We start from the raw sequence: 14,798 nt of genomic DNA on the forward strand, positions 1-14,798 counted from the left end.
CAACAGGCTGGCACTGTAGGAACTGCGGCTTCAAAGGGTTAACAAAGACTGCACTTGCCGTGCGTGCACGGAGCGGGGACACCGGCTGTCCGAACGGCGCGGCTCCCCCGCCGCACGCACGGGCCGGGGCCGGGGCCGCTCCCCGCGCGCCATGCCCACCTGTTCGGCCCCCCAGGCCCCGGCCGGGCCCCGCCGCCGCCGCGCGCCGGGATGCGCCGCTCCTCGCAAGAGGCTGTGGATGGAGATACGGTTTCTGTAGTGATGGGGCCGACTGCGGAGAGCGATTGGCTGCCGGCTTTGTAAATTTCATTCAGTTTGGTCCAATAGCAGGAGGAGAGCGCCTGGTACAGCCTGGACCTCTCTCCCCCCTCTCTCGAGCTCGCTTCCCCCCCTCTCCCTCTCTCTCCCAGCTCGCCTTGCCTTGCAGATCAGTCTCTCCCCGGCTCGGGCTCTCTGCATAGGCAATCACAGCTCCTACTCGCAGACCCAACTCTCCCTCTCGCACCGATTGCAATGAATTTTCTGTTTGAATGTAGCTCGCTTACAACCGAGAACACGAGTTTCCTTCAAATCCAGTATTGTTGTCTTTCTTGTTGTTATTTTTGATCCCCCCCCCCCCTCCCCCTTCGTGGTCTTTGCATTCCTTTGGAGAAGCGAATCGCGTTGGATTCCAAAAAGGAGAGCAGGAACCGTGTGTGAATAATCCCGGCTGCATGATAGCCCGAGAGGATTTCCTGAAAGAATCTGGCTGTGTAAAAAAAGACCCCAATGCCTCTGCAGCTATTCCAGTGTTAAGGTAGGAGTACTGGATTTGCCGTTTGAGTGTTCATTTTCATTTTTTTCTCTTGCTTCCCCCCCCCCCCCTTTTTTTTTTTTTTTTTTTTTTTCCCGGCGAGGGTGGGGGAGAAAGGGAGAGGTGTTGCAGTTGGTACTGTGGCAAAGGGCGAGCAGTTTGCTGCAGTCGTCTGTGCTTTTACTTTTCCCATCATGATAAAGCGATACTTTCTTTCTGCCATCTCCACCATCATACGCGATCTCCTTGTCACATATGCATATATATGCAAATTTGTTTATTTTTTTATCCGCTTCGGTCTCGTCCCCGATATCCCTCTTGCACCATAATTTGTTTGGAGGCATTTTGCTGCAATCAGCTATTTGGAAAGGCTCTGGGGCTCTGTGTGAGATGTTTACAAAGTAGCTCTGCCTTACAGCCAAATAAACAGAAGAGTGTGGAGGAGAGGAGGGAAAAATATCTGCAGTACAGGCAGAGAAAGAGCGAAGCTACAGTTTTCTGCAAGCGCGGAGAGGGGCAGGAGCGGTACCTCATGCTCTGTGTGCGCCTGTGGTTTTCAGGGAAACACAAACCCAACACGAAGGTTTTTGGTTAACCGCTTCCCTCGCCACCACCACAACCACAGAAAAGCCAAAGGGGACGGGGGCTGGGGGCAGAACAAGGGAGGCGGCTGTTCAGAGGAAATCTTGGCTCTTCTTGAATTAAGCGGTTCACCCGCTTTGGTTTTAGCTATTCCGTGGTGGGGTTTCCTTCTTTTCCCCCCTCCCCCCCTCCTTTTTCCCAACCCTCTTCTTTTTTCTTATTTTCCTTTCTTTCTTTCCTTTCTGGGCTCGGGTAAAATGCCTGCTTTTGTGATGGGCATGGGTTTCCGCACGTGATGGAGCGGGGACTGGCACTGGGGAGAGCCAGCGTGCGCGGAGCGGTGGCGGTGGGGGGGTAAGAAAAGAAAGGAAAAAAAGACAAGACACGCAGCGCCACCGTCCCCCGCCCCCCCTCCCAGGTCGACAGTAAATTGGCTTCTCTGCAAAGCCGCGGCGGGGGCGGGCGGCGTAAGGCGCCTCCGTGGCTTTGCCCCTTTCCCGGGGGAAAGGCCGCTGCCAGCCCCCGGCTGCCCCGGGGAGCGGGGCCGGCCCCGCTGCAGCGGCCGTGATGGACGCTCGTCAGACGGGGGGGGGGGGGGGGGGGGGGGAGCGGGGGCGCCGGCAGCCGCCGTTCAGCCCGCCCGCCCCCACACACGGTTCCGCGGGCGCACAGGGTCGGGGCGGACAGGGCGCGCCCGCGCGCAGCCGCTGCGGAGGGGTTCGGGGGAGGGGGAGCGCGTCGGGGCGGGCGTCCCGCCGTCGTGCCTTGAGCGGGGCTAAGAATAGATGGCGGCGCGGCCGGGAAACTTGGCCGGTTTAGGCGCCCGGCGCGGGGGGAGCGAAGTTCGCGGGGGGCGCGGGCGGGCAGTGGCGGGGCGCGGCCGCCAGGTGGCGGTGCGGGCCCTCCCAGCCGCGCCGCAGCGCCGCGCGCCCCGCCGCGGGGCCGTCCCGCGCCCGCCGGCCGTGCGGGGCTCCGCCGGCAGGGAGCTGCGGGATCCGGCGGGCCAGAGCGGGGCTCCAAGGGGAGCTGACGTGGGTGTCCGGGTTGGGGTGCGGGTGAGAGCGGGGAGGTGGGAAGACTGGCGGCATTGGAGGTAGGGGCGCAGAGCCCCGCCGGAGGCAGGGTGCGATGCGGGGGAGCACCTGAGCGCGTGGCTGGGCCGGTGGGGCTGCCGGTGGTGGCCTCGGTGATGCAGCGAGCAGGGGGGGATGAGAGCCATTGAAACGGTGGTGCAAGGTGCCTGTGTGCAGCTTTTGGCATCTGTCGGCTTTGTGGAGGTGCTGCTTGTCACAAGGGTGGCAGGAAGGCATATGCAAGTTTAGCTGTTTTGCAGTTAAAAACAAACCACCAGGAGAAAAAAAAAAAAGAAAAAAAAAAAAGAAAAAAAAAAAGAGAGAGAAAAGAAAAAAGGGCTTTTTAGCCATATTTGATCGGTGTTGAAAGCAAACGCCTGTAAAACTCCAGACTGGTTTTTATTTCTAAATAATTGATAATGTTAAGGGCTTATATGCATATGTTTAGAAGCAGGTGATCAGAAAGCAAAGCATAATTGGATGAATTTACAAGCCATTACACCAAAACTGAAATCTCTGATATTTTTCTCCTCCAAAAACATAACTGCTAATTTAGATATCTCGTAAACTGAAGGGTAATAGTCCACATCCCATGGGACAAAAAATAAGTTTATTAATTATTAGATTTTAAAATCCTCTGTTAGCACTAAATAATTAAACTATTTTCTGTCACTCTAAGAAAATAAGTTATTTCCACTAACTTTAATTCCTAGGTAAGTACACAACTTTGCTTTGTTACAGTGAGCTATTTCGTATGTCAAATGAACTAAGCATTTTATTTTCATTTTACTTACAAAATAGGTATTTGATATTCTATTAATATCACCTATGTAAGCTTCTATATACATTGCACCCACATAAATATGCATTAAGGCAGGACATTTCAAATATTATTTGCTTATACTACTGAGTAGAGGTTGCATGCATTGTCTTATGAATCATATCCCAATGAATCATTAGAGACTGGCAATATGAAAGCATGTCATGCAGTTTCTGGTAACTCAGAACAAAAAGATCTATGATGGCATGTGTTTTCCTAAGAATAATATAAAATCAAATTTAATTTTTACCTACTCATTTTTATCATCTTGAAATTACTATCCCTTTGTGTATAAATACAGCTGTTACTGCTCTCTCTTTTCCCTATTGATATGCCTGTATATCATATAGATGCAATTATTGTTGGTATGCTGTGTGCAAGTACAACTTATTAAGTTGTACCAGATACTAAAACTGAAATGTAGTTTGGCATCCAAAATGCCTTGGTCCTCAAGAGGATTTAATTCAAGACTACTTTAAATCTCTTTTTTTCTTTTTTTTCGCCCCCACTTAATTTAACAGCCTTTAAGTTTGGTGTCTACTGGAAAGCATTTATGAACACAAGAAAATGTATTTTCTTCATTCTGCATTTCTCCCTAGAATTGTTTTAAAATGCAGTGAAGTATCACAAACATGTAGACTGTAAATTCAAAAATTCCCAATGTTTTTTCTTGATCAGGAAAGTGCAGAGGTCAGTGATTTCTCATTTCTTTTAAAGGCATCACAATGCAAGCAAACAAAATCAAGTCTCAAGAGCATGAATGAAACAGTCCAACTGGATTATATCAGGACAAGTGAAAAAAACAGTGGGTTTTAGTGGAGATGCCATGCTAGCCTATATATTTTTTTTCTTCTTACAAATATTTTATCTTTGTAGCTGATCCTATGTTCTTGGGCAGATCATTCACCTGACAATTTTTACATTTGATAAAAATGTCAATCTTAATAGGCATCCTTCAGCTGAAGACCTGTCATGTAGAGATGAAGGCAAGAGGCAGAAAGAAAAACTGTTTAACTGAAGCTCTGTATTAAAGATATCATATAGAAAAAAGGACTTGTTTTGCTTTTTCTTAAGAAAAGAGTGATTCAAGGAACATTTACTGACTGCTGCATAGAGGTTTGCACATTTGTTTTTGACAGGTTCTCAATACAGCCTCCTCTTGGCCTTTCAAACACGCATGCTGCTATTTGATGGCTGAATCACATAGTGTAAAGAACAGCTCCACCTGGGTAGGACAGGAATAAGCATCATACTATATAACCAGCATATAATTTAGTCATTCTGTCACTTGAAGACTTGTCATCGAGATTCAAGATCTCTTCTGCATGAATAAGATTGGTTAGTTATGTGCACTGAATTACAAGGATATGAGTCTTTAATTTTTTTTTTAAAATCTATTAAAACCAAAACAAACACGAGCTGCACAAATCAATATAAGTCTCTCATGTCCAACTGCAGCTATCCTCTGTCACTGTTCAACTCATGCTCCCAGGCAATGTTTGTAAAGCATTTATGCTGTGAGCCATTTCGATCCTCACACCTGACAAGGTTATGTACTCAACTCTGTCACCTTTTAATAGTTCTCAACTTCCCATTGTGTTTGTTTTAGTAGTCCTCAGATTGGATTTGAAAGAAAAAAGAGAAAAAAAAGCATCAATAAAAAACCCCCGACCGAATTAAAAAAAAACACGTTGCTGTCTAGTGGAGGAAAACCAAGTTTTATTAACAATACTCTTGGAAGATTATTTGCAATGAGATAGGACATAATGCTAATCGACTTTTCACAACTTAAAAATAGATCTAAAGATAGAGAAGAGAAAATTGAAAAATATTATTTATAGACAGTTTGCAGCAGTTTAATTTAAAAGGTAGGAATTTTTTTCTGAAGATGTTACAAGCAAATTCATCCCTCTTTAACTCATGTAAACTAATGGGATGAATAAGCTGTATATGAAACAGGGTTACTTTATGGCCTGCATGCGTAGCTCGCGTAAGGATCTGAATAGAAGCAGCCCTTGTAGAACACTGGCTTTTCCTGTGAGATCTGCAGTGGGCTTTACCAGTGTCATAGCTAATTCAAACTGAATGCATGACCACATGCTGGAACGATTCCTAGCTACGAATGCTCAGATTTGTACTGTAATAATCTAAAAATAAATTGTAGTCACTGATGTCACAATGTATGATTCTTTCTTTCGGCTGTCTTCTGTGCTGAGCCCACACACCACTCAGTGTCATAGGACATATTTCGGTACGTGTATGCCACTGACTAGCTTCAGTAGAGAGTTAGGATTTTCCATGCTTGTCTTTCCTCTGTTATTTATGTGCTCAGTGAGATTTGCAACTTGAGGGGAGGCTGAGCCTTTCAAGAGAGGTAAGCTTCAAAAATGAATGGCACTCTTACTAGAAAAAAATATTTGATACTATCACAGTGGACTGATTCAATTCACTTTGAAAACTGGAGGAGTACATAGCCGTCATAAATGTAATTATTCAAATAACTTCCTTTAAAATTATTCTTTTTCATTGCTTATAGAGGGACTATTTTAAAATATTGCACAGACTGAGTTTTGTATTAGACGGAATGTGGTATTTTAATAATAATGTAACTATAAGAGATTTGTAGAATAAAATGTTTGGTTTTCTTCCTAGAGTAGCCAGCAGTCAATTACAGCTAATTCTGCAGTGGATGTTATGATTTCATATACAGAATGAATTAGCTGATTTTTATTTACTTGTATATTAATTTATTTTTAAATAAATAAAAAGGTAATTTTGAGATTTAGTTACACAACTCATTGAGACTAAAACCAGTTTGGTATTTCACCATAATAGACAAATAGATGAGATAGTAGTGGCATGATTTGATAGTAGCAAACTTCCATCTAACAGCATCTTTCAGATTTGCATCTATTGAATGCAGTAGACAAAAATATATAGCCTGCTGCTGCTCAGTGCAAATGAGTCTAGAGGTAAGACCTTTCCTTTGTCCTCCAAGTGGAGGCAGTTACTGACATTTAGGAGAGAGGTCTAGCACAGCCAGGAATGGAAGAGGACAATCATGAATAGGATTTCTGTCCCGAAGTCTTGCTTGAAGTGCTCTAACTGCTTGATTATTTTGAAAACACCTATTGCTGTAGTGTCTAGGTAAGTTACAGGCCCAGTACAGACCAAGAAGAAACAGATTTTCAAACTCTTGAGACTGTGCTTTGTGGCGTGGCTGTCAATCCTCCTTCTGAGTAGGGCTGGCTGGCCATGCTGATCAGAGCCATCATGTGGTGATCCTGTGATACTGTTTCCAGACATCTCTAGGTTGATGGTCAAGCTTCTCTATGTTTTAAAGTCAGTTTGGACCCTTAGTGAAAAAATAGTCAGTTTAATGGCAACAAGTCCTCTTTCAGAAAACCTGTTTAGAAGTACTATGGACAGGGCTCAAAGAGTTACATTTTCTGTAACAGGATTTCTTTTATGCTTTTGAAATCTGGTGGAAAGTAAGTGGACGAACTTCAGTAGCTCTTCTGTTTGGTGGGTCTTTTTATTCCAAAACAGAATGCAGTAATCAGCTCCAAATACCTATTTTTTATATTCCAACAAACAAATATTACTTTATTTGTGATACTTTGACTTTTGAGATGCACAAGCCTTACTTCCTATCCATCCAAATGTAATAAATCAAGGGCAAAGCCTCATTTTGAAATAAAAAATTTGGAATGGAACCAAATTCTTGGTGTTTATTTTTATATCTTCCGTACAGATTGACTTTTATGGTCCTAATTTTAGACTTAATTTTTAAGGTTTTCATAAATCTTAAGCTAGATGTACCAGTCAGTTTTTATTTTGTTAAAGTTGTTTGCAGACACTACAGAATTCTGCCATTAAAAAGAGCAGGAAATTAGTCAACATTTATCAATAGTATAATTATATATCTAAAAATTAAAACTTTTCTTCCTTTCTATTACTTTACTTATTTTAGTCCACCAGTCTATATCACTTATCCATTAAATATCTCTTTCAAACACTTGGGCATATACAGAACAAATGATCTGAAAATGATATAGGGAATATATTTGTGCTCTGAGATATGATTCAACCTTTTCTGACCTTCTGTGTATGATTTTCAGATCTGTCTTTTCAAATAAACAAAATTAGTGTATTTTTCATATGGGACCATGTAAGTTATGGCTGTGTGCTGCCTAACATACAAGAAATTTTTACTCATTTTCTTATTGGATGTAGCATAAACCATTAATATTAAAAGACTTGTGTAACAGGACTGGCATTAACAGACCATTGACAGCTTAGTGTCATGGGATCAGTTCTTGTTGGATTCGGTACAAAAATTCTCTTAATTTCCAAAGGCTTTTGGTCAGGTCCTATGAGTAAGTACTGTTTGGATAGAATTATATGGGATATTTGCATAGAACTGGCAACATCATACAGCTTAAAAGTTTTCTCCCAACTTCATGTTAAGTTCTGCTAAGGAAATTGTCTTCAAACCTTTGTTGGAAAAGTAAAAAAGGAAGCAGTAGGTTCTGAAAAATGATGCATCTCCATCCCTTCCTTGAAGAGCTTGTTATAGGTGTGGATGTTTATGTGTACTAGAAAAGTATCCTTGAATATATAGGAGCATATACTGTCTCAATTCACGTTCTGTTGGTGACTCTGTTTATAAAGACAAATGGTTGTATAGAAATCTCTTGATTTCTTCCTGAAGTTTCTTGGATTTGTTTTTCAACAGAAGCTGGGTGCATGTTAGTAACCAGACTGATGGAGTACACACAGTTTGTACACCTTTCCATCCAGCCATCTTGTTAGCTGTGGTTGTGCTGAAGAGACAGTTTTTGCCTTACCTCCAAACTAGCTCTGTAGTACTGCTACGTTATCTCCCTGAATGTTCGGTTGTCCTAGTTTGGGATGAGAGATTTCAGTATTATTTTATAGATGATTGTGACAAAAGAGGGCAAAAATTCTCTCCTGGATTCCAGCGGAATTATGAAAGAAGAGGTGAAACCAATGTGAATCTTTGGTACAGCTGCCATTACCAAAACTCTCTCTGAAGTTTGTAAAGTAATAGGACTGTATCTGGATTTCATGGGATATGTCAGGCAAATAAAAAAAGATTCTAGCAACAACCAGAGGAAGAAGCTAGTGAGTTATCGCTGTATGTGATGTACCCTTCACCCAAACTTTAGAGCAGATGGTTCAGTGCAGTAGTTCAGGACAACCTTCATCAATCAGTGTTGCTTCTCAGTCAGGTACATAGTCACTGATTTGTTGGCTGAAGTCTCCCAAACCAAATGTATCTCTGTCACTAATACAATTATTATAATGCCTGCCTACTGCATTTTATATTATCTACATGAAAGCAAAGATAAGTTCTCAGTACACAATGGCGTAAAGGGAAGTAGAACTTCCTGCAAATTATGCACAGCTGGACAGATGAGCTGTGGTGCCCGAGGCTGTGAATTTGTATTAACACAGCCAGCAGTAGGTCTGCTGCCTGCATTAGAAATGTTCAGTGTGTCTAGTTTCCAATGTGCAGGTGGTGAATTGGGGGACAGATGATGTAGATCCACTGGTTTTGACAGATTAAATAACAGCAGTTGGCATAACTGGAAATTAATCACGGAGCTGAAGGAGATCTCCTTAGGGAAGAGCCAGCATATTAATTTCATGCTCATTGTGATAATACTTTGTGTTAGTGTAGGTGCACAAATTATAGTACAGGATAGGTGGACTTACTGCTTCAATCTAAACAGGTTAATAGTTATTAAGAAAATACATGACTTCGTTTAATCTGACTTTTTTTATGTCTTAAGATCTTGTAGCTGAACTGTGGATTATGGTTTTTGAAGGTAAATGCTTAGTGTGTATATTGCTTTGATGTCATCTTTACATATGTTTCAGATACAGTGCCTTAGGAATTTGATAATGCAGGTCAGCTGGCAGAAATATTTAAAGAACAGAGTAAATTAGAAGGACCAGTAAGACTTTTATACTACTGGACTGTGAAAGGCATGCAATATTGATTTGTCTGCCCTGATCTGGTACAGAGGTGAGATATTACTGAAATGCAGTGGGTTAATGGTGCAGTTAGCATGTACCGTTATCTTGCATTGAGTTGATAGGGTCATGGAGTAGCACGCAAGCACAAGCAAATGTAGTTCCCCTCTAGAATAGCTAGCTGGCCCATCCTCATTTGCACTACAGTGTATTAAATATATATTTCTCCTCAGAATTGCCAGTCTGTATTTTCCTTGCCCTGTTTGCTTTGAACATAAGATGTTACAGTGAAGTGTCCTCCTGCCCAAATCTGTCTTGTCTAAGAGTTTTGGCTTCAGAAAAGTGAAATTAAAACATGTAGTTAGGATCTTTCATTTTCTTCAATTCTGCCTTTCCTGCGAGTTGGTTGCTGTTTTTCTTTTTCTGTTTGTCTCTCTTTTTTTCTTTTCCTGTAACGTAATTTGTCTTAGCATCCCAGATCCTGTGAAGTGCTTTCTTCCATTTGTGACTTATTTAAAGGTGTAATACTAGTCAATATGATGATGATGGCTTCAATAGCTAAAGCAAAAACCCCATTATCTCTTTGGTGATTTGCATTAGCAGTTCTGTTATGCTTAATTTGAGTGCCTTTTTGTGAAGTATTTCTTGTTCTGGAAATAGAAATTATATTAGTAATGTAGAAGTTATATTAGCAAAGCTGTAGAAAGGACAGGAGATGGGAGTGATTGTAATAGTGGTAGTGTGTTGAATTCTGTTAGTTATTAGCTAGATAAGAATTGGAAGCTAAATAAATCTTTCATTTTGTATATGAGTAAATGAACACTGGACCATAACGCTTTGCAGAATCATCTTTCTGTGGCCCCTGGAGGGTGGCCATTTGGTTAGGCTTGGTATTTCACTGCTTTCTGAAAGCAGTTAGAGCTGGTTTATTCAAAAGCAACCAGAATACATTAAGTTGGTGAAGATACTGACTGGAGCCAAAGGCATCAATAAGGATGATGGAGAAACGGTCCAGTTCCATTTTTGAAGAAAATTCATGGGTTTCTTAACAGCAATGATAGCATTTGTGGCACCACTTCTCCCTCAGAATACATGAAAGCTAAGCGCTGCACATAATTGCGTCTGAGGAGATTCCATATTCCAGTTCTTACCTGTTCTTCTGTGCAAGATAAGGATGCTTCTTAAATGACCCAGTCTCTCCTCCTCTTATTCATCATTCCTACCTTTGCATGGTGTTTTCCTTCTCTTACTTTTCATCACCTCAAGATGCCCATCCTAGTCAGAGACTGTAAACAGGCAATGAGTCATAGACAGATTACCTGTTTCAGAAGAAGAAATAGAAGGTTAAGATGATTAACTTTCATACAAAAAGAGTAACAGAGAAGAGTGAGTGCGATGTGGTAAGAAGTCAGTTGCAGTTTTGGTAGTCTCAAAACAAATACAGGGCGCTCGCTAAAGAAGTAATATGAGAATGTAAGATAATGATAGGAATGCAGTGATGACACATAGGGACAGTGGACATGCTAGAGCATAGAGAATAGAGTAGTAAGAGGAGTGGCAGTTCAAATACTGGATTCTGGGGAGCTTATAATTAGTGGGATGCAAGTCAAGGCAGACTTACAAGAGGAGGTGATGCTTTTGGACATGACAGTTTTGTTTAGTCTGAGGGGGTGCAATACATTAGAATTAAGTTCACTATATGGATCAAGGTAAAAATATGATGCTTAGTATCATCATCATTCGATAGGGACCTAGATTGTACTCTTTGAAATTGAGTCTGTTTTCTTCTGAATAATCTTTTAAAATATTTTTTTTGTCCAAATAAAGCATTTATTAAAATATCACTATTGCTTTTTAAAGGAAACCATATCCAGTGGATCATCACTGAATATATTTCTATTTAGGATTATTTGTTTGGTTGGGTTTATCCCATTTTTCCCAAGAATCATAATAAATCATCCTTTCTGTTTCATTTCAAATACATTGGGGGTTTTTGGTGATTTTTGGGGTTTTTTTAGTTTGTTGGTTTTGTTTGTTTTGGGTTTTTTTCCCTTAGCATGGCAAAATTTACTATTAACCTGCAGTTCCTCAGAGAAATTAGTCTTGCAGAGAAGTCATACAGAATATGGAGAAATATACCTGGGATTATATAAAGGCAGGCTTAACAAAGTGTGTGGGTTCTGATGGTTCTGTCACTGGTACATGGAGGGGCTAGGGATTAGAGTAAAATGTATCTTCACATGTATCTTCATCCTACTCATAAACATCACTCAAATATGTTAATGTAATAGCTGCCAAAGAGTCTTTGAAGGGGCTGCTGTACCATTATTTCACATCTAAGTTATTTTCCATAGTTACAAATCTTTTCTCGGAACACTTTTATTTTTTTAAATTGATGTACCTCTGCACAGCCCAAAATATTGTCCTTTAAAATAGTAGATCTTTGGTGAGAAATAAAGCAGCCAGGAAATCAGTTTTTCCTCAGAGTATGCACAGTACTAGCCTTTCTTTCATGTCCTTAATAAAGAGGCTTCTCTTAATGGACATATTGCATACATCAGCACTTTTAAGAGCCATTTTTCTTCACTTGCTGTGAGCTGTATATTTAAAAGATTACAAACATGACTAAGATCTCATCGGCACTGTTTTTATATTGCTTTATACCACGCTCTTCAGTGGCACTGTGCCTAATATTTGAGCATCTAGAGATATTAATTTAGTGCTTAAAAACAGATAGTGAGGTTCCAGGATTTTTCTCCTCTTTTTGCAGCTAACTTCTCATCATTTAATGTATTAATTTGGCAGAGGTCTCTTTTCTGCCAAGAAGAACTTGTTCTCTGTGGAGTAAATTGTTTACCAGCCAGCCATATATGTTTGCCCTAGTGAATGTGTGTGAAATGGTCCATCACAAATTCATGTAACAGCATTAACCTTCTTGACACTATGAGTCTGAAAAGTTAAGACAAGGATAGAGGTGAATGACAGGAGGTGGTGAAAATGTGATTCTTGAACATGACACACATTTTACTATGTGTAAATAGGCTTAGAACTTGAGTGATTTTTAGAGATGAATTTATGTTCTAAATTTATTTCCCCCCTTTAGCAAATACAAAATAAATATAAAATAAAAATAAACAATATAGACAAAAAATATATTAAAAAAAAACCAGGAAGATTTTATTTTATCAGAATTTAAAGTCAAGTGGAAATGTTTTAAATTCTGAATCCATGCTAACTTCTAGTATGGGCTCAGGTTAGACAGAAGTTTCATGTACAGGAGGATGAATAATCAAATGGAGGAGGAAAAAAATCCCCTACAACTGACTTTATTACCTTATACCAATTCCTTTTTCTGCTCTGACATGCACCAGGATTGATTATTTATAGTACATACTTTCTATGAATAAGTAAGCATTGAATTTTATATAAGGAGATATCTCAGCTGAGAAGTAGTTTTCTAAAGAAGACTGATAAAAAGTTTTGCTGAGGAACTGAGTTTTTTGTAGAACAATATTTTGTCTTTGTTTGCAAAACCAAACATTTTTGACAAAAAATAAATAGAATAGATTAGAAAAACATAAAGAATCTAGACTGTGTCTAGACTGTTACATGCTTTCCAAAGTCTTTTATATATCTTTGAGAACAGATTTTTTTTGAGGGGGAGAGAGGAGCAAAGGAATTACTTTCTAGGTGTTTTGTTGTTGTTGTTGTTGTTGTTTTGTTTGTTTGTTTTTGTTCTGATTTTGGGTTTGTTTGTTTAGTTTTGATTTGGCTTATGTTCTGTAGGAGGGGAAATGGTTTTCAGGTATCTAGTCTGAGAAAATCCCAGACCTGCAATACTACTCAATCCTGCTTCAGAAGTGCACAAGATGGCCACTTTGGGAAGGAGGGGAGAAGGCGAGGATGCAAGTCTTGCTGAAATACAGAATCAGGATATAGCTCCAGCACTCTGACTGGGAAATGCTTCTGGGTTCTGTGATCTGGGTGTAACTAAAGTCATGCCAGGAGTCACTCTGGCCTCTCCACCACAATTTTGAAAGTAGTAAACTGGTTTCAGCTCTTTTCTTTTTCCCAGGCTGACAGCCTAGAGGCACAGGAAAGAATTTTCATTCTAGATTTTTGTAAGTATTTTTACACAAGGGTGTTTGGACAGGCTTACATACACAGAGTTGTATTAGCGTGATCTAATGCTTAATGCTACTTTGGGCAGAAAATACCAGAAAAATAGTAACCAAATGAGAGAGAGGAAAGGAAAGGGCAGACTCTCCCCAGTGGCAGGTCAGGAAAAGCAGTGGCAGTGGTGGGGAGTCCCTGATGAGCACCTTTCTCCGAGGTTTTTCTCTGGTGCAGCAAGCACAAACAATGAAGATGACAAGGTTGCTGATTCTTTTTTTTTTTTGGCCATGCTTCTCCCTTCACACTGTATACTCAAGACCATGTGAAAAATCCCATTGGTTGTTTCTAATCTTGATGCTATCAATGCTGATTGGACTATGGGAATTTTTAGGTTCAAGTGTTGCATGTTGGTTATTAACATTTATTATTGGTCAATATTTAATACATATTTAAATACCTATTATCTATTTTTCCGTGTGCTAAGTTTTGGGTTTCTCTATTATGAACTAAATTCTACAAAACAAAAGGTGAGGAAAGTTGGTGTGGGATGGTGGACAAAAGAAGGACCGTTCTCACTGTAGAGGGAGTTGTTTCCATGAGTGCTTACCATAGCAAAACTGTTGGGATTTGCAGTTTCAAGACTTTGAGAATAACAACACAAGACGTAGAGTTTGAGGACATCAAGGGAAAAAGAAAGCTACTGCTATAGAGGAAAGCTTACAAAGCCGTGAAATGCAGACCCTTGGCGTTACTAAGGCTGAGGTGCTAGCATACTCAAAGCAAAACGTTCCTTAACAACATTCAGGAATCAAAAATTCCTATTAGGTCACTTGAGCTTAACATCAGAGATATGAAAATTAGGATCATGTAGACATAGCTTAGCATGTTCTCCTGAATATTGCCTTTTCTTCAGAAAGGGAGAGTAGAGAGAATTCCAAGGGTCTTTTTGTTTGTCTAGCTTGCTTTAGGCAAAGGTACAGCATTTCAGAATACCTTCATTTTTAAACTATTCAGTGATCTTTTGAGACAACAAAAAAAAAGGGGGGAGGGAAGAAAAAAAAAGATAATTTACCTTATGTTTTGCTATATTCCTAAAACTAGAGCCAGTATTTGTTTGTACACTGTTTCAAAGTATAAGGTGACTTTGTATGCCCTTATAACTTCTATTATTTTATAATCTATCCTTTGGAAGGAAGGGTGTCCTCTCCTCCTAAGACTACATCATTTATCAAACAGTAATTGCCATGGTAAATTTAGATTCACTGTGACTTTGCAAATCACCACAAGAATTGCCCGATATCCACATTACCCTATGCCTCAAGGTATTCCAAATGACAAAATCTAGCCACAGGCACTAACAACACATACAGTGATTGCTGTCATATCTTGGTGCAGTTCCCAGAAATGCCAC

General features: G+C 40.5%; 1 protein-coding gene across 2 annotated transcripts in view; it reads left to right on the plus strand.

Moving 5' to 3' along the window:
* Positions 1 to 398: 398 nt before the first annotated feature.
* NLGN4X (neuroligin 4 X-linked) overlaps positions 399 to 14,798 on the plus strand; it is a 188,517-nt gene continuing 174,117 nt past the window's right edge. For both annotated transcript variants that reach the window (XR_003558092.2, XM_027798686.2), the window contains exon 1: positions 399 to 796. The gene's annotated coding sequence lies outside the window, so the exon portion shown is untranslated. The remainder of the gene's footprint in view (positions 797 to 14,798) is intronic.

This window comes from Falco cherrug, chromosome 2, assembly GCF_023634085.1.
Source record: "Falco cherrug isolate bFalChe1 chromosome 2, bFalChe1.pri, whole genome shotgun sequence".
Taxonomy (NCBI): Eukaryota; Metazoa; Chordata; class Aves; order Falconiformes; family Falconidae; genus Falco; species Falco cherrug.